Below are 21,024 nucleotides of genomic sequence, written 5' to 3' on the forward strand. Positions count from 1 at the left end.
AAAGAGAAAGAGAGAAAAAAAGAAACTGAGAAGGAAAGAAAGACGCCATTTGCAAGCCAAGTCAGCATTCCAGGGCATTTTACAGGGAAGTAAAAATGCTGGGAAATGAGAAGCAATAAAGGAGGGTCAGCCTCACATTCCACAGAAGCCCACTGGGGGCTATGCTTCTGACCCTTAGATTGCATCTACCAGGAAAGGAGCAGCAGTTCTGACAGTGAATTAAATGTTGCATAGGCTTTCTGGAAGCAGGACTTAACAGCCAGCTGCACCCACCCAAGTCTGGTAAAACCACGTGGGCACCAGCTGTTGGAGTCTGACATGCTGTGTGAGGATTTTCAGGAAAACTTGAGGACTTTAGCAAAAGAAGGCAGCTTTTGGGCATTCTGTGGGTTCTGTAAGGGGTCTGGTTTGCCTGAGCCTTGGTACCTGGTTCCCAGAATTTGCTAGGACCCCAGCTAAAATCCCTCATCAGTTCAAGAACCCCCATCACTCTCCACCAGTATCCAACAGCCTCTTCCTTGAAGCTGCCTGTCTCCTTTCAGTGAGGGGACTGTGGCTCCATCCCTCACAATGAAATTACACTTCTGGCCTCTGTCTGCTGCTCTCCATTGCCTCCAGGGAGAGAGGGGCCACCTTGTTGGGAGATGAGGGTGCCAGACGTCCCCTGGACCCCAGGAACTGGAGCAGGGCCACTGCATCCTGACCGGCACGGCTCTGGACTCTCTCTCCAACTGCCCTCCTTCTCCTCTGCCCCTATTAAAAATTGACAAAAAGGCCCACGGACCCTCCCAGGCCCCAAGAGCCCTGACTTCTTCCCAGGAGTGGACCTGGGGCCACCCGGCCTGGACTTGAATCCCAGCTCTGCCGCTGTGTGACTCTGGGCAAGTTACTTAATCACTCTGACTTCAGGTGTCTCATCTGTCAAATGAGGGTGAGAACAAGGCCGGTCTCATGTGGGCATTGTCCTGAGCACATAAAATCAACCACGGAATGCTCTCCCCTCTGGCTAGTAATTAGGCTATTAATTATTAATCAGACCCTAATTAATTGTTCTTCATAACGTCGATCACTATATTTGTATATTAGCGACTTCTTCACTAGAATACAAGCTCTAAGATGGGAGGATCTGTGTCTGTTTGCTCCTGGCTGTACTGTCAGCACTGAGAGCAATGTGGAACGTAGGGTAGGCACTTAAGGACTATGTATTGAATGGCTGCACTTTGTGCACATTCAGACCTCAATAGCAGTTATTTTATTAATCATTATTATCAGTGGTAGCTTGCCACATGGATCAAATAACGTGGAACATACTTGAGTATTGGCTATGTGCTCAATACAGTGAATAAAAGCTAGAAAGGGAGAAAAAGAAGGAAGGAGGATGGAAGACGAATGGAAAGAAGGAGAGAAGAACAGACATGCTCCCAGACAGAGGCGCGGGAGGAGAATCAGCTTCTGTGTGGGAGGCAGCGAAGGGGAAGCGTCGTCACTGTGAGGAGTGTGGGGAGAAGGGACGGCGCCACCCAAATCCTTGGCCAAGCACCCCTGTGACTGCAGCTTGTGGGTCAGGGAGACAAGACACCAGGAGAGTTCGCGTTTGGTGGGAGTTACTCAGGGCTGCACTGGGGCTGCGTGACGGCTGCATCTGGGATCTGGAAGCATCTCCTGAGCCAGAGGTGGTTGGCATCTTCTGCTATTTCCCAGGCTGGGAATCAGGGATGCAGCAAAAAGTTCCCGGCCCTTCCTGTAAAGTGAGCTGGTGCTGCTCTTGGTCCCCTCTCTCACTCACTAGGTGCTTAAAGAAGAATCAGCCTGGGAATACCCAAGAGACAGCGGCTGTGAATTCAGACAGCACAGGGCCAAACCCACACCTGCCCCTACAAGGAGCCATGGTTTAGGACAGTTAACGGGTATGAATCTACTTGTGCTTTTTCTCTGTAGATGTCCCCCGTCCTCCCCATGACAATGCACAGTTGTCATGTACCTAGGTGGCTGGTCATAAGCCAGTTACACGGGGAAAAATGCTACTTTCTTCCCAGATGACCTTGACGATGAACTGAAATAGAACAAGGACACTGTGTCTAGCCAAGCTCCCAGGATGCAACAGGGCTCAAGAGACCCCACCACCTACATCAAGTCCTCAATACCTGCTTCCCAAAGGTGAGAACAAAGGCTGAGTTACAGACACCACATCAAGGATCATACAGATCTTCCACCATTTGCATGAAAAACAAAATGATTCTAAGAGTTTTCCCAAAGGAACTTGCAAGATGACAGCTTTCGAGGAAGAGAGGGCTCAGTGGCTCTCCCCATGCTCTGCTTTCTCTCTTTCCAGCAAAAGTGGGGTTAATTTCCTCCCCTGGTCTGCTTCCCAAGTTGTCCAAGATTCCAGATTAAAAAGAGCAGGGCATGGTAATCTGGGTACATTTCTCTTGCCTGTCTGTCATTATTTTCTCAAACCTTTGGAAACTCTGGGTATTCTTTTTTTTTTTTTAATTCTTTTTGTAGTTTACATTTGAATGATGGCTAATATGTAAATGGCTACTTTAATAACATCTCTACAAAACTGGTCCTTCCTCCATCTCTCTTTCCCTCCCTCCCTTCCTCCCTCTCTATTTTTTCTTTTCTCCCAAAGCTTTTGTTATCAGAATTCCCCACCCCCACAGAGGGAACATTTTAGCAGCATGGGTTTATGGCTACCGTAAAGCAGAAAGTTTGAAAGGCAAAGCCAGAGACGTGATCCCCAGTTTTATAACAAACTCCTGTCAAAACATAACAAACCACAGCCAGACATGAGCCACAGTGACAGAATGCAGGACCATAAAGATGATGGAGATCAGACAGGACAGGCACTTTATAGAAACAAACACCTTCCTTGCAAACAGATAGAGTGAGCCCAACACTGAAAAATCCTTCTTGGGGAAAAAAAATGGTCCGAAGAAATAAGGACAAAAACATAAAATTCAAATGACAGCCCAGCCCAAGGAGATAAACCCAGGGCAGTCAAAGAATCCAATTTTACTAAATCAAACTGACATCTCTTCCTGACTTTAATTGACCTCAGTAAGCTGGATCCTGAACAAACATAACATTAAGAAGTGGGTAGAAATGGACCATCCATAAGTGTAGGTGTTTGAAGTTTCACTTTCACAGGACTTTCTTGATTCTGTGTAGGAAACATGAAATCATTCAGTTCACTGGTGGTGGCCACAGAACCCGGCAGAGGTCAGGGATTCAGTGTTTCTGAGAGTACCACATGGAAAGTTCTAGATCTCAGGTCTGGCTCCTGCAATATGTCCAAACCCCAAGTCAGATTTCTTTCTCTCTTTCTTTTTCTTTCTTTTTTTTTTTTTTTGCATTTAATATCTTTTATTTAATTTTTTTTATTGAAGTATAGTCAATTTATAATGTTGTATTAATTTCTGGTGTGACCAAGTCAGGTTTCTATGGTGCTGTCACTGTTGGAAAGAAGAAATCACAGGAAGAGAATATGAAGCTAACGAATGCAGCTTATCAGGATGCCAAGCAAAGCCTATGTTCCATCACACTGGAACCATTACAAATGGAGGAAGCACCACACTGATCTCTACTCATGGGAGTCCCTCAGACACTAAGGGTGCTATGTTTCAGAACATCTCTTCATAGTCTCTGGCTTTCCTCTTGCTGACCCTTCCTCTTTCCTTCATTTTTTTTCTGGATAACTCTTCTTCTTTAGCTCCCAACATGGGAACCACTTTCTCTGGGGTGTCTTCTCTGATTTCCACAGGCAGGCTGGTTAGGTATATCTCCTGCAGATTCCTTTGACAACCAACACTTCTCTGTCATAGGGTTGATCACATCACAGTGGTTCTCAAACAGAACTACAACTTGGGAAGCATGCTGAGATAATGAGTTTCAACCTCACTCCCAAAAGCATCTCTTCCTGTGGGACAGAGATGAAGCCAGGGTCTGTCATTTTTAACAAGTCTCCCAGGTGCTTTGGGTACAGATAATCCCTAGATCATATTCAGAGACTCTTTGCTTTATTTGGATTGTCTCTGTGTTTTCTTAGTATGTAGGTGTCATGAGCACAGAAACCATAGCTGCCTACTTTCACAGTTGTATTCATAGGACTGAGCCAAGCACTCAACACCCAGTAACAGTCACTGTCTATATATATGTATGTATGTAGGCATGTGGATGGCTGTGAATATATGTGTGTATATTATACATGTATATGTGCACATGTACACACACATGTAGTCATTGAGTGGAAGTGACATGGAGATGTGTTTGGTAGGTTAGAGTCTGCCCTGCTCAACAGAAATGAGAACCATGGCATGGAGTACTGGGGTGCCGTATCTCATCACCCCTGGTTCTCATCACTGATTTCTTCTGTGAATGGACGGGGTTCCCAGAAAACAAAAACAAAAGCAAAAACTTCCACTTACTGACACCTGGGTAACATGCCCGCCACCTCTATCCTGCCAGAATCTCCACTGGGCTTACCCAGCTGATGACTCCAGGGTGCAGACCCTGATCAAGGGAACTCGGGACCACCAAGCAGGAGCCCCCCTTGTGACACTTCTGCTGAGAGGATAAATACTTCAATGTCAAACAACTGAGACTGTGGTGGGGCCATGTGTCTAGATAATTCTGGGAAATAGGTTTGAAAGGTGAACTCTCTTTTTGAACATTCCCACATTGTTATATTTCTGAGATTACCCACATTCTACTTAACATGTTAAAGTACAATTGAGTGCTGAGCTTTGCCCAAGGTTCATTATAGTGGGGACTTTGCATGATGAATTTGTTGGAGATGAGGGATTTGCAGTAATCCAAGAAGATAACTCCCAGAGCCAACAGGCCATTGTGAGCATGTATGAATTGATAACCATAGTGATCATTCGTGCAATTTCAGGCTGTGGAGATACAAACAATATCTCGCTGGTGGGTAATATCAGTTGTCAAGCATATGTTTTATAACCCCCAGAACTCCCTCTTGTTTTTGCAAGCTGCTGGTGAATATCTTCGATTTTTTTTTCCTGGTTGCATAAGACTTTGGAAACGTTTTATTCTTTTTTTTCCCCTTCTTTTACCAGAGAAGTTAATAATAGAGAAATTTTAAAAAGAAAAAAAAATGGTGAAGCTAGCAGATAAAACATTATGAACAACCATTTCATCAGCCCTTTAAACACCATTAAAAACATTTTAAATGCATATTTTAAGATCTTTAGCCAATGTGAGGAGGATCTTGCATACATCAAGTGCACTGCTTCCTCTGCCTAAAGATTTATCAGAGTTGGGATGTAATTATCTGCTACATCTCTCTAGCCCCTGAGTTTCTCAAAGTTCTATAAGGGAAAGGACCATATCTATCTCAATCACCTTTACCTCTTGAATGTCTAAAACAGTGCCTGGCACAGTTGCTAAATAATTGATAAATTTATTCATCACATTGGATATCTAATAGATGGAAGATAGGAGCGGATCAAGACTGGGATTAGGAGCCAAACCAGGCAGGTATGACCCAGGAAAAAGGATAAGCCTACGTTGAAGGTGCAGGTGAGAGAAATCAAGCAAGAAGGAAGTAAGTTCTGAGTTGGAATCAAAAGACTCAGGTGAATTGCAAGGGGGAGCCAATGGCAGGCTAGGACAAATACAAAAAACACAGGCAGGGAATAGGTAAGGCGCATGTGCCAAAACAAAGGAGAATTGGTGTTGCCAGGGAATGTTCTAGACTGCTGAGTCCTGTGGAGGAATCCCCACTGAGGTGATACTCCTCACCACTCTCTGCCTCTTCGTTCACTCCACCTGGGGGAAGCAGGCAGTTGAGAAAACTTATGAGAATTGAAAGTTTAGAAAGAGAAATTGAGCATGTGTAGCTCAGTTCCTTCCTCTTCCTTTTCTTGGATACAAGCTCTACAGGGAGTGTGTGTTCTGCTCAGCTTCTCCAGGGGCAGACCAATGCAGTGCTGGTGACTGGTGGTTAAGTCTACTTGTTCTTGGATTGAATACCAGAAAAGCCATTTACTTGTGGCTATAAGCCATATTCTCCAAAGAGTGTTTATACCAGAATTATAAATAGTGTCTTTTTCATCTGCCATCCCCTCTGCCTTATTTCTCAACTGGTTTAGAACTTTAAGGGTTAAAAAATGTGTTGTTTATTGGAATCTCAATTCAATGACAAACAGTTGGCAGGTAAAAAAAATTTCAACCCAACTCAATTTCACAAATGCTTTTCACACATCTACTATGTATACAGCCTCATGTTACATTTCAGAGTGATTACAGCACTAACCAAGACAAGATTTCAGGACAGGGGACTATGTAACATTCTAGACTCAAGATAGAGGAGCAGGTCTCTGATGACATGACACCTGATTTAATGACAAAAGCCATTGACTGGTGTCCAGGTTTAGATATCCAAACACTTTAGTTGACTTGGAATTCTGCAGCCTCAAATGCATCTTGTAACATGAACTTGCAAACAAGAACTCTGCCTTAGCCTTAGTCTTGGTTCCAGTGTCTAGAACACATCTTAGCATAGAGCATCTTAATGGGATGTTTGTCTAGATAGATGGGTGGGTGAGTCCTACTGGATATCCAAAGATGTGTGCTGAGAAGAAGGTACATGTCACTCCACTTCAAGTGATCACAGTGGCAGGTCAGAGAGAGTTTGAGCTTTCCTAACAATTACACTCCAAAATATCATGTAAATTTAGAAGACATTTTCAAAAATACTATAGTGGGGATTTTTTCCTAGATAAAGAACCATGTTTCACCAGTATAGATGAAGATGCTTTGAAATAAAGATGATGGCTGTTAGGTAGGTGGATAACAAATCTATTCAAAGAGCTCCTGCCTCTTCCTTCCATAAGTCTCTTCCTTGGGTCATGCAGTCAGGAAGTAATCAGTGGAACGGCGATACTTGCCTTTTGATAGGGACGGCTACTTGGATTTCCTAAATGACTGAGCCAGGTACCAGTTGGAGAACAAACTGCAAATGCTCATTTAAATTCAGAGAAACCACAGATTGGATTATATATTTCAAGGGGAACAAATAAAGAGAAAAACAAAAACTATAAATGTCTGACACAGAGGAGGCCTTCAATACCTATCGGTTGAATGACATAAATGAAGTAGACACATGCTTGAAACAAGAAAGCCCAGATGGGTACAAAGCACAAATCACTGTGATGAGGCAGTGCTTCAAGTTACAGGCAATAGCCTTGGTATAATTCTCCCTTCTCATCCAAAGTTCCTTGAGTCCTCAAGAGGCCTTGGGGATTGAAGACAAGATACCAAAAAGAACAGCTATTGGCTAACTTCCGATAGCAGTTTTGAATGAAAACTTCAGAGTTCAGATTTTACTCTACAGACAGAAGTTATTAAGGGTTTTGAGACTTGGAGCAGATCTGGATTTAAATATTTCCCAACTTTAAACTTCTATAACTGTTTTTGGTAACAGCCTAGTAGTGCTTAATTTTCTCGGTTAATATCCATATCAAATCACACAGGAATTATAAAGGAATTTTATGAATCTGGTGTAGAGTGAAAGCATGTGTCAGTTAATGGGGGAATCACTTAGATGTCATTTGTATAATTTTTTGAGACTCAATCAAAACCTCTACAAAAACAATGCCATAAAAAAATCTGTTGTCCTAGGTCTGTGATCCTGTGGGATGGTCTAAATTCTGGTGAACTAGTCATTATATTATTGTCCCACTTTACCATGTTTATTTTTCTGTACCTACCTCGAGACATTTAATGACCTCCCAGAGATTATCACCGTTCCATTTCAAAGCCAAACCTATGACCAGGATGTTAAGTTTTAAGAGAGAGGAACTTTGTCTTTTTGTTCATTCTTGTATCACCAGCACCCAGACTATTTCCTGGCACAGAGCAGGAACTCAATAAATATTTGCCAAAAAAATAAATAAACGATGACTGTTATGAATTTAGCAAAATAGCACTTATGAAGGGTAACTGGAGGAAAGCAAGGGGAAAAAAGAACATACCAAATAAATAAAAAGGACAAAATGTTCTGCAAAGAAATGCCATTTTATTGCTTTTAAAAATGCTTTTTAAAATCAATGACTATCAAATGCCACCAACTTAAGTGATACTTAGAAATACCTGAATAAATCAATATGGTGCATTTACATGGCATCTATGCCTAGAGAGTGGCTAAGTGTGTATAAAGTATATATATATATATATATATATATATATATATATATATACATATTTTTAAAGAGTTTAACATCCGCATCTCCTCTACCATCACCAGACTTTCCTTTGTACATTTGTAAAGCAAACTGGTTTTGGTCCCATGGAGAAAAGAATTTCATACTAAATCAAATGACCATGATTCTGATTTTGAGGTGTTCAAATGTAAGAGATTATATGTAAAACTGGTAATGTCAGGGTAGTCACAGCCCTTCACTGGCGTAATCCAGACCCTTTCTGCCAGTTTTAGCTTCACAATGGTACTGACACTAACGATGCTCATAGCTAATTACATTTCAATGCTTATCATGCACCTGTTATTGGATTAAGTTTTTTATTCTTTACCTGTACCGTCTCCTCCAATACTCTCAGTGACTTTACACCATAGACACTACTGCTATCCCAGCATTATAGATGAAAGGACGGAGGCTCAGCTAGACGTACATAAAAGTTCCTGTATCTAGAACATCGGACTCCAAAATCAATCAATAATGTATCGTGTGCCACCTCTTTTATTGGGTAGGACAGTTATGTGTCCCCCCACATCTTTATTTAACTTTATGTACAAATGAATCTCCCACCACACCCAGTATGGTGTCGTCCACATAATAGATGAACAATGAAAGTTTTGCTGGATTGATGCCCTTGTGTGAATGAGGGTTACAAAAGTGCAACTGGCTAGTTTTTAAGTATTAAAAGAATGTATTTCTTTGGATAGTATCTCAAAGGGTATACAATTGTATCTTTTGGGGATGGTTTAAATATACAGGGACCTTAAAGATCACCTAATCTAACCATCTGCCAAAAGTATCTGGTCAAGTTCAATAAATGTCTTTGAAACCTTTCAGTGGCTCCCCTCATTGCCTTCAAGACGAAGCCCAGACTTTCGAGGATCTTTCATGACCCAGCCCTGCTTATCCCTCTGACCTCATTTCTACTACTTCCCTGCATCTCTGTTTCTCCTCATTCTCTCCTGCCTCTCTCTGTGTCCCCACCACCCTCCCCCAGTCACAGAGAGACACACAGCCTTGGATCTAACAGCACACAATTTTTTACAGCTCCTCTAAATCTGACAACTCTCCTTTGCTTCTGCATTTTAGTTCATGAGATTCTATTTGCTTGGAAGGCCATTACCTTCCTCTGGTTAATTTATTCTTTAAAAACCACCTCCAGGACATTTGGAGAAAGCATCTCTTAGGACTGCTTCTGCTGTTCCTTCTGCTCTCCAGTAATAGAGGACATCTTGCATTTGACTGAACAGCTTACTTGATCCCCATGAGATCATAAGCTCTCTGAAGGCAGGGGCTACACCTGTGTCATTATTGTATCCCTGTGGTACCAGGGACAGAGCAGACTGAATGTACGTTAATGAATGAATGAGTTAGGCCCAGCTGAGTGGACTTGTCCATGAATATATCAGCTCATCAACTGGGAAAAAGAAAAACAAAAGCAATAAAGCCTTTGTACAGTGCAGTCTTCTGAATGCTGAGAATAATTTTCACAAGGGAAAGTTTGAGCTGCCCTGAAAGCTCACAGAAGCTTAACCACAGTCCCAAAGCCTACTCGTTTCTGTGGCATCTCTTAGCAACAGGGAGCACGTCTTGACCTGGGTGTGCTGTCTGGCCCGGGATAGCATCCTCTGTTGTAAAGAATGTCTGAAAGCTTCTTAGGAAGGCAAGTCCCTCCCGCAGCGTCTACCTAGAAGCCTCATTCCCTTCTGCTCTGTCCCAGAATCACAGAACAGCCCAGCAGGAAGGGTCTGTGGACACGGCCTTGCCCAACACTCTCATTTTGTTGATATAGGACAGGGAACAGAAATCCTGAAAGGCTGCCAGGTAGGGGCAGCACCCTGCATATATGAACCAAGATTTTGTGCCCTATCCTAAATTACTGACAGCACAGCCTTATAGGGTGGGAGCTGTTATTAACTCATTTGTACAAATGATAAGGGGCTGGCCCAAAGTCCCACACCTAGTGCCCTCTCCCTGCCCACTACTCCAAACCACCACATTCCAATCAGAACACACATCGGTTACTGGACCACCTAGAGAACGTGAGATTTAACCTTCGCTACCAATCTAAGCCCCTGGGTTTCATTTGCCTGCATCTTATTCTTTCTCTCACTGTTTTGCAGCAGTACAATGTCAGATGTCACTGAGCTCACTCTCAATGTGCTGCCTTGGGAGACATGTCATCATAAAGCCTAAAGTATGAAATTGGTCAGGAGTGGCCAGCACATGTCGACAACTTTGAAAAGGTGTCATTCCCAAATCTTACTAGTTCTACACTCCAATCCAGTTCTTGAAACTGAGCCAGATTCTCAGGGAAAAATAAAGCACTGTATGTACCCTTTTCAGTGGCCAACTCTCTGGGCAAAACATCATTTTATTGCAAATCATCACAAACATCTTTTCCTGTACTAGCTGTGTGACCTTGGGCAAGCTGCTTTTCCTCACTGTGCCTCGGTTTCCTCATCTATAAAATGGGAATGGTAACTGTCCCTATCTCAAATGTAGTGAGTTTTAGATCCTCATCTATAAAATGGGAATGGTAATAGTCCCTGTCTCACATGTACTGAGTTTTAGATGTAATGTCCTCAGAAGAGTGACCCCTGGTGAAGGTCAGTTAACCATGCATTTGACACCCATGAGGCTGAGTAGAAGACCTCTCCTGTTGTCTGCTCTGAAAGGATGCCAACACCTGGATAAAAAATACTGCAGAAAACACATCTGTTGAGATGGCCATAAAAGGAGAGCTGGATTATAGACAAGATTCTCCAAGAACTGCAAGGAGGCTGATCACAGAGGGTTGTGTCTTCGCTGTATTAAAGGCTGCTTCTGCTATTTAAAGAAACTCTCCTGGGGATGCTATGCAAAAAATACCCACTCTCCTCAACGTCTCCCTCCGTGATGGCTGCATATTCATAGTCAGGGCTTCTTGGCAGTGAGACGAACTCCATGAGTCATGTTGGGAGGCCAGTGACTAAGGGATTATTCCCTTTGGGGCCATGCCCATCCCACCATAATTCCACTTTCCATTTGCTACTTTATGTTTTTAAAGCTTCTGGAAAATAAACACGCATAGAGAGTACCAGAAACGAACGCGGCAGTTACTGGTGTGGGTCATGTTACAGGGGTGGGGTGCTTCCACTCCCCCCCGCTTGGCAGAAAGTGGGTGGTGCATGCCAGAAGCGTTAGACTCACCCACCCAATCGACCCTTCCACACAGATGTCTACTCTGCTAGGTGCTCCCCGGGAGCTTCCTCTACCTTCTGGAAAGAAGGAAAGAGAAACTAACATTCATCATTATTATCATCAGTCATCACCATCACTGTTACCTTCATCATGATTATTTTTAGCTATTATTTATCCTATATCAAGTCCTTTTCATTAACTATCTCCATTTTATTGATGGAGAAATCAAGGCTCAGAAAGATGAGGCTGTGTGCTCAGGTCCACAAAGATACTAAATGACAAAGAGTCAGGATTCCTAGTGTGGAAGGCAGCCTGCAAGATGACCCCCAACTACCCTTGCCTCCTGGTATTTATACTTTTGCGTAATCCTCTTCCCTTGAGCGTGGGCTGGATTTAGGGACTTGTTTCTGGCGATAAAACAGAATGTGTCAGAGGTGATGGGATAGCACGTCTGAGATTAGGTTACACAAAGACTGTGGCCTCCGTTGTGGCTGCCCTGCATCCCTTGCTCACCTTGAGGGCAGCCAGTTGCCATGTGTAAGATGTACTATGGAAGGATGTTTCTGGTGTGCAGACAACAAGGACCTAAATCTGCTAACAGTCATGAGAGTGAGCTTGGGAGCTAATCTCCCGAGCTGAGTGTTGAGGGGAATGCATCCCAGCTGACGTCTTGGTTATAGCTTTGTGAAAGACGCTGATGCAGAGGTACCCAGCAAAGACACACTCGGATTCCTAAACCACAGAGACTGCGGGATAATAAATCTTTGGTCTTTAAACTGCTACGATTTGGGCTAGTGTGTTACATAGCAATATTTTACTAACACACCAGCTTAGTTTGGTTGACCCCGTAGCCTGGGCATTGGACTCTTTCTCCGTGCCACGGTGACCTTGGAACACTTGTCTTTGTCAGCCTACAAGTCAGTGATCTGAGGAACTCATCTCAACAATGACCCACAATGAAGCATAATGCAATATGGCTGGGGGCTGAGAAGGAGAGAAGAAAGAGTGGAAGGAAGTTGGTTAAGAAATTCCAATGAATGACCTTTTCACTCCCCACCACCGCAGGGCTCTAAGGCGGAGCCTAAGCGTGCACACGTCAAGAACTGAGATGTGACGAGTCTAATAAGTATTGTAGCAGCCCTCTGGGCCTAGATTGTACCCAGGGCATCATGTACAGTCGTAGGGTTTGGGCACTGCACAGAGGTACCGGGATGCGATGGGCAGAAGTGAACTGAAATTGGCTATACCCATCCAAAGGGGGCAACTTCTAACTCATGGACGTGGCTGTGGTCATTACCATGTCTTGTAAAAACAGAGGAGGACAGGCCTTGTGAAGCCTAGGAATAGCCCCAATTATAATAGCACCAGGAAGCTGCACCGTGTCACTCAACTGGGTTTCTCTTTGTTCATTTTCTCATTTGCACTTCCTTGTCGATAGGTAAAATTTTTGTGAAAATCCCAGGCAATGTCAAAGATGTTAATGACTTAACTAGAACCAAGACAGAGGTGACTTTTTGGTTGTTGTTGTTGGTGTTTTAAAATCTTTAATTGGCATACAGCATTAAAGGGTGAACTGAGCAGTGTTCTACTGGTAGCCTAATAACAGCCTTGGGTGGCAATCATGGGAGACACCCATTGAGAGAAGATGACAGACAGAAAGGGAGCCACTGGCTTTCAGAACCCCCTACACAATTTCTTTTCCGCACCTGGAGTTCCCTCTTCCAGTGCCAGAACCATGCCAACTCTGTATTCTTCTAAAATGGGGTGATGGCTTATTTCCCTCAGGGGCAGAGAGGATCCTGGGTGCGGGGAAATGTGGGAGACTGTTTCTGCGGTACACTGGCTTGGGATGTGGGGCCTGTTGTGTTGTGTGTGTGGGCAGCGTAAAGGGAAGTAGGTAGGCCAGTCCCAGGGCCTGAGGAATCTACAGGGGCAGTGGGTGGACCCAGGTAGATTGAAAAGTGTTGGGTATCTGGATGCCCCTATATCCTCCGCCCAACCTCTTCATTCTACATCCTGAATCTACATTCAAGTCTCACTTTAGCTCTGAGCCTTTGGGGGTCCTTCACATAATGGGCCTTACCAGCCACTTGGAAGTCAAGGGTCTTCATTTCGCTGCCCCAGGGTGGCACATGAAAGGTGCTGCCTGATCTGGCCAGAATTACCTGCCTAGTAATGCCACCAAGCATCGCACGCTTCCTTAGGCCTCAGCGTTTTTCATACGCTGCTCCTCCTACCAGGACTGCTCTCTCTCCCATCTCCCTTTTATCCTTCCCACAATTATCATCTTTCTAGTGAACACCTACACATACTTCTAAATCCAATTCACAGACCTTCTCTTGTGGGAAATCACTGCTGACGTCCAGTGACCTGACCCCACCCCAGTACCCAGGCTATGTCAGAGGAGCCACCTGTGTCCTCCCCTAGCAGCAAGTATCCCCTCTCACATAACGTGCATCACACTATATTATAATGTATCTATGTCTTTCTTTCCTATTAATTGAGAGTTATAGCCTATAGCATGCATTTCTGTATCTCAAATGCGCACTGTCGGGGTCAAAAATATTCTTGAAATGAATATGTAAACCTACATGGGGCAGAGCAACTCCATGTAAGGAGACCACACGCCTTGCCCCTGAAACGTGCCTGCACACTGAGGCGCGATGCTCTGGCCCTTTCAGTGAATTACTGCCTATTCTGTTGAGGGGTGGGAGAACTGACTTCTGAGGACGGGCCCGATCACCCAGACCCTGCAGACACTGGAGGCCCAAGCAACTGACACAAAGCGGCAACTTATGACTTGGATTCTGCCCCTTCTGTCTGTGCACACACCAGGAGAGAAACACATCCTGATCCTTGTGTGGGTCATAAAAGCCTGGAGGAGATTAGAAAGGTTCAGGAATAGGCCAGAAAGCCCTTGAGCTTTGGGTTAAACACAAGGAAAAGGAAAGTAGGCTCTGTTTCAAATGTTTGGGGTTTCGTAACATTGGACGATACCCCTTGCCCAGCACCTCTTCCTCTAACTTCTGAGCCCTTAAACTTGACGTGAACCAGAAACAGGCGGGTTGCATTCCTTTGACTCAGTTCATCAAAATGTTGTTTGTAAGGATTATGTGAATTCCAGGGACCCTTAAAAAATGGCATGCCTGTATCTCAGGCCCCAGAAGCTCCAAACCAGGTCCTCCCAACACGGGAGGATGTCATCCGCCTTAAAATGTCTCCGGGGCGGTTTGCCACGCCCTTAGCTACAATGGAAGCCCTGGACCAAAGTAATTGATTCCACTGCAGATTAACAGCCAGTGAGTTTGCCTCAGATCGATTTGCCATGCTTCATCTTCTTAGTAATTTTAAGACGAGAAAAATAACTTCAGGCAAAGGCCCTTCCCAACTTTCTCGCTTGACAAAATCCTACGCATCCTTCAATGAATCAAATCTTTTTTACCCTCTCCCCCAACATTACAGAAAACCTCTCTCAAATATGGCTACTGGTGTTCCTATCCTTTTAAATAGTCATCATTACACAGAGAGTGAAAATGAATGTCGGCTCCTGGATTAAGTTCGAAGGCTTGGTAGGTGGTGCCTGAGTAAGACTGAGGAAAGAGTCTGGAGTCAGTACAAGGATGTCTTGTACTAGCATCAGTTAAAGAGTGTCAAGATTGACTTAAAATTTTTTTAATTTAATTTATTAATTTTGAGGGGGAGGTAATGAAGTTTACTTATTTTTGGAGGAGGTACTAGGGATTGAACCCAGGATCTTGTGTATGCGAGGAATGTATGCTACCCTCCCACCAAGAGTGACTTTTGAGGTCTGCTTTGGGCACAGGAGAAGGGAGCCGTGGGAACCATATATATGCTGCCCTTGGTTAGTGCTGGGAATGCAGTTGTGTCCTTGAATGCTACTGACAGTGTGTGGGGATGTTTATATCTACATCAACCGTCATTGAGTCTGCGCTTTCCAATGTTTATGTTGGGTGAGAAGGAAGGGCAAGAAATGGATTCCACATCTCACCTTTGTTATGTCACCACCTGACTCCTCTCTGTTGGTTCACCCTTGGGAGCAGCCCCACTCTTTTATTTGTTCCTTTTAATTTCCCATCAGTTAGAAAACCAAGTAACCAAACCCTTCAGAAATGTGTCAGAAGAGTCAATATGATTCCAGGTCAAGCCTCATGGGCGCTGGTGTGAGTGAAATACAAGAGATTTGCTGTCTGGGATTTAGCGCCCCTACCTGGGGGTCTCTGGTCTTCATTTGTCATGTCCTAGTTTCTCAGATGTCTTCCAGAGAAGCAGACAAGCAGAAGCTCTCACTAAGAAGTGGTCCCTGGAGGGAGAGGATAGCTCAGGTGGTAGAGCACATGCTCAGAATGCATGAGGTCCTGGGTTCAATCCCCAGTACCTCCATAAATAAATAAATAAGTGGTCCCTAAAGAGTGGAAGAATGGTCACTCAGGTGGTCAGCTGTTCAGAATTTTTGCAGGGTTTAGAATTGCCTTACAGGAGGGCATATACAGCATAAAGCCCCATCACAAATGACTAAAAAGTCCCAACTGAGTTACACTGAGGGTCAATTCCTGAAAGTCATGGTTATGTTCTTCCAATTTCACAGATGAGGACACTGCGGCTCAGGAAGCTGGAGTGGCCTATTCAGGACCACACTACTACAGCAGAGACAGAGCTGAGATTCCAGTCCACCTGGGTCCCTGGGGAGTGCCATGGCAATGTGGAAAGTCCTGTATCTTTCCCTGCTGTCCCCACCAGCCTGTCCTTGCTCCTCTTCTCCCAAAGTCATCAGACCAAAGAAACTGGTGGTGGAGAGATGCAGAGATCACACTCAGCAGCAAAGAGGTCCCAGGTAGTGTACCCTGACGCCAGCCCACGGGAGCAGCCCCTGGGAGTGTTGTATTTGCGACGGGGCTCTGATTATCTAGGAGAGAAGCTGATCCCCAGACAATAAGACGCCGTAATTTACCTGAAGATCCTTCCAGCTGTATGAAAACTTCTATTTACGTATTTTGTTTTCAACTCTGCATATTTATTCTTTGAAATTAGTAAGAGGAATCATTTTATTGCGCTAAATCCTCTTACATTTGGACAAGGTGGGTGTGGGGGGAGCGGACAAGCGGGGCAGTTTGAATTGCTGAGAAATCTAGACCATGTAATGATTTTAGAGCGATGGCATGTTTTTTTAAATTCGTAAGTTATCTGCCAGCTAAAACAAGAACAGAAGCCTCTGAAGCAGCCTGGAGAATCACAGCTCACGTACGTCACAGCCGTTCACATAGGATCTGCGCAAAGGAGAGCTGAGAAACCATCCGTCTAGGAGAAGAGGCAATATAATTGCCCTAAACTTTAGGAAGCATTATCTGTGCTGCATTAAAGTTTACTCTGCAATTTGCACTCCCTGATAACCAAGAATTTCCAGATAGGAGTCCGGTTGGATCTGCTTTAATTGAAATCGGAAACCCCTAACTGATCACAAGCAATTTAGGTGCTGAGATGCCTCAAAACCATTTTGCTTGAGGATAAACAAAAGCTCCTCCTGTCTTGTTGCTGTAAATAACTGGCTTTGGAAACATGGTCGCAGCCCAGCCCTGCCCAACCTGGGGAAAATACTCACAAGGTTCTCCATTTGTGGAGTTAAATGAATGAGGTTTTAGTCACAAAACCTAGGTTGTTTTCTCAGCCTCTCCTAAAGAAGCCCAGTTGTCTGTGAGAAAGGTCTGAATGCCCTGTAGAAGTCCTGTCCTGGGCAGATATTTTTTCCAGCATCCCTCTAGGTTACAGAGAGGGTGGTTTTTTTGATAGAAATCAGGCTGCCACACCATGCCACTCTTCTAAGCAAAGATGTGGGCGCTTAAACGATACAATGTGACTACTCTACAAAGTTAACTATGCCTTATTCTTCAATCCCACAAGTATTTATGACTTGCCTCCTCTGAGTCGGGTGCAGGGCTGGTGACATGATCAACCAGGGGTCCCCATCTCTCCTCCTGGAGCTTAAAATCTACTCAACAATAAGCACATGATTGCATTCATGAATGGAGAGTAATTCATTGTGATAAAACTACCAAAGGAAGCCTGGCTGCTCAGTGAGGGAATAATGGGGCACCTTCATTAAGACAGGGGGTGTCGGGACAGGCCATGGAAGGAAGTCTGGGAATAAGACGGTGAGGCTGAGTCATTCTTCCACATTCTAACTGCGGAGCTTTCTTCTACTGAGAGCTGGCCAAGAGGTAGCAGCCACAGCAGATGCGTAAGGTAAAGACTGAACAAGACACACCCTCCGTCCAAGAATGAGGGAGCTGAGCATATTAAAGTCCAGAGCCAGGTCCCAGGGTTCGAATCCAGACCCTGCTGCTTCCCAGCTGAACAGCTTGGACAAGTGACTTCATCCATCTCTGCTTCATTTCCTCTTTTTAAAAGTTGTATGTTAACAGCCCTCACCTCATGGGTTATAGGGTTAGAAGGATTAAATTAATATATATAAAGTGCTTAGAAACAGTCTTTGGCACATAAGAAGGGCTTTGTGTTTGCAAACGTATATGGAGTTTGCAACCTGGGGTGGGCGTGGGGTGGGATGGGGATAGTTACATAAAACACTAACAGGGGAAAGTCTTCACAAATGAAGCATCATGTGGGTGCAAAGAAAGGAACAGTGAATTCTGCTAGAAAATGTACCTTAAAAAGGCTCAGTGTTGCCTGAAAGAAATACACTATACCATGCATGCAAAGAGTGCTCTGTTCTTTGATTTAGCATCTCTTCATTTTCCTCATCTGTGTAATGGGCATGACTTCCTTCCTCCTCGGTTGCTGTAGCTGATGCTCGTTACCAGAGGAGGGTTCCCTATGCAGCAACACAAGGTGGCCTGGAGGAAATACTCCCTAAATCTTTGTTGAAGGAAGACAGCCGGAGAGCTCAGGAAGTCACCCCTCCCAGCTCAGCCAAAGCCAGCTCCGGCTTCAGAGTGCAGAGAATCCCCGAGAAGGAGGAACTCATATTTTAAACAAAACTTAAAAGAACTTCCTAAATGAAAAGGAAATGCGCACAATTTTAATGATAGCCAATGTGTCAGCCTTTCCCTTGATTTTCAAATTAACTTTTAATGCTTTGGTGTTTTACCAATCCTGTCCACACTGCACTTTGAAAGTTTGCATCTTCCTTCATTTTATTCATTCATTCAGCAAACATTTATCCAGTCAATTACTTCTACCTGCCAAGCACCATGCATGGTATTAGGGCATAAAAGCAGGCACCTTACGTTTCCTGCACATGAGTTTGTCATCCGGCGCTCAACACAAACAAGGGAAGGTTATTACAAGAAGACAAGAACGCATGTTATGTGAGAGAAGTCAGCACAATTTGGAATTTGTAAGATACTGTTTAAATGCCTTATATCCTGCTGGTGCAAAGGAGAACAGCAAACTCAGACTTGAATTCTTCAATTTGGAATAATATTTCAGAGAGGGGTTTGAGAGCTTTGAAAAAAATGATAAGGTTTACAGAGGAAGAAAATAAACGAAATAACTATAATCCTTACTTAGTTCCACATTTCTCCCCTTGAATAATTATAGGCAGAATTAGTTCTAAGCGAAGTGTCCCTACCCTGTCTAGCAAAACCAACCAAACAACAATAACAGCAGCAAACACCTCCCAAATTTCTGTCACCACATGAAATAATTTAAAGGGTAAAAAGCTAATTGTACTAAATCGGGTCTATAGAAATTTGGCACAGGCATGACTTGGCTTCAGAGAGAGCTATAAAACAAAACCCAAGGGTAGGTGAAGCATTCTAAATACGGCCCTCGCCAAAAAAAAAAAAAAAAATGAGAAAAAGATAGCCATTATGATGCAAGAAAATAAATATAGAAGAAGCTGGAACCAAAAAATTACTTTTCTTTTCAAATATTGAATGTAGCTCACATTTTACATTAAATTCATTCCTTCAATGACTATGTAACCAGAGACTTAGCTGTGCAGAACATCAGGAGACAAAGATATCTGAGAGCATCCATTATCCATCTGCCTCCAGAGGACTTCATGGCAGTCTCACTTTGTGGAGTTGGTTTTCATCTATCCATCCATCCACCCACCCATCCATCCATCCAACCATCCATCTATCCACTAATTATTTGTTAAACATCTACTCTGTGCCACTCTACCTTATATATTTTTGTAGCACCCCAAACTTCTCCTTTATAGAACTTATCTCAATTGGAATGTACTAATGTGAATGAAAAATATTGCCTGCCATATCAATAAACAAAGGACACTGTGGTCTGTGGTCATCAAGTCATCAGCCACTACCGCCCCTGATGGTGAGGAGGGAACTCAGGATGGAGACAAGCAGGCTGCCCCCTGCCAAGCCCTCAGCCGCTGCAGCCGCCCCCAGCGGGGCCCTCTGAGGAGACTCAGGATGGGAAACACAGGATACTGGCTCCAGAGAGCTAGGTGCACGTCAAAGGAATGACTGCAGTGAGCCCAGACTTTCGCATCTTCTCATACATAGAAAAGCACTGAATTCCTTATCTTGAGATGTCTGGTTTTCTTTAATTAACAGTCATTTTTTAATGTTCCAACTACTTGGTCTTTGTTGCAAAAACTCCTATGTATCCAAGATCCTCCCCTCTCTCTTCAAAGCAGTCTTTTAGAGCGATCAGAGAGACCGCCTCCCAGGCTTGAAGTCTTCAGAAAGTCCACTGAATAAAACATACCTCCCAACTTTTATGTTGTGCATTTTTTCAGTCGACACTACTTACTAGTAAAATCACCTGTTTAGTGTCTTATTATCCCTTTTTTTCTGTAAGGAATATGAGGGCAAGTAGTCTATCTTGTGGGTCTGCCAAAAAAAAAAATGCAGAATAAACAAATAGATGAAATAATAGACTCATGAAGAAAGAGACAGATAAGAAGAGAACAGTAACGGGGCCAGGTAAGTGGAGTAACAGAGACTCTTCACATGGTTAACAGATTACAAAGAGTGGGGCCAGGAAGGGGGTGGAGTTGCCTAAATTTGAAATCTCTTTAACAAAGAAAAGTAAACAGCAGCAAAAAACCAATTACTAAGAGTAACTATACAGTGAAGGCACGTGACGTAATGTCATGAAATTTAAGAAATGGCGGCCAGGGAAAGAAACACACCCTTCTGAAGTGGAACAGAGAGTTGAAACATAGCATGACCGCCAAGGCTGGGCTCAGCCCCAGACGTCAAATTGTCTCCGAAAAGAGGTTGCTTAGAAAAAAGAGAGTCTCAGATAGTCCAGGAGAGAGCAAAGGGGTCATCCTTACCATATCAGGACACCTGGAAAGTCTGAGCCTCCTGACAAGATTAGTATGACAATGAACTACATGGTAACCATGGGGATATAATACAGGGAAAGAATATTTTAAAACGAAGAGAAGAAAAGGGAACATAGAAGATAAAAGACAGCACAAAAACCTACTTCTAAGAAAAAATAAACAAAAAAGAGAGACTGTCCCATCAAAGCTTCGTGATACAGAACAACTTGATAAGAACATGAATTCAGTAAACTGAAAGCTCAGAAACGAGGAAAAAATATAAGAAGAGGATAAATTAAAAATTAAAAAGAAAAGGAGAATTTAACAAAACACATTAAGGAATAA

The 21,024-nt window shown here is 43.7% G+C and overlaps 1 protein-coding gene and 1 non-coding gene across 11 annotated transcripts in view; one reads left to right on the forward strand and one right to left on the reverse strand.

The window, feature by feature from the left end:
* The window catches only part of LDB2 (LIM domain binding 2), a 349,997-nt gene that overhangs the window by 86,254 nt on the left and 242,719 nt on the right, over positions 1 to 21,024 (reverse strand). The gene's annotated exons all lie outside the window — the stretch shown is intronic.
* On the forward strand, positions 15,730 to 15,803 carry TRNAS-AGA. Its single transcript has one exon. It is a non-coding gene; the product is annotated as a tRNA-Ser (tRNA).

This window comes from Camelus ferus, chromosome 2 (genome assembly GCF_009834535.1).
Source record: "Camelus ferus isolate YT-003-E chromosome 2, BCGSAC_Cfer_1.0, whole genome shotgun sequence".
NCBI classification, from domain to species: Eukaryota; Metazoa; Chordata; class Mammalia; order Artiodactyla; family Camelidae; genus Camelus; species Camelus ferus.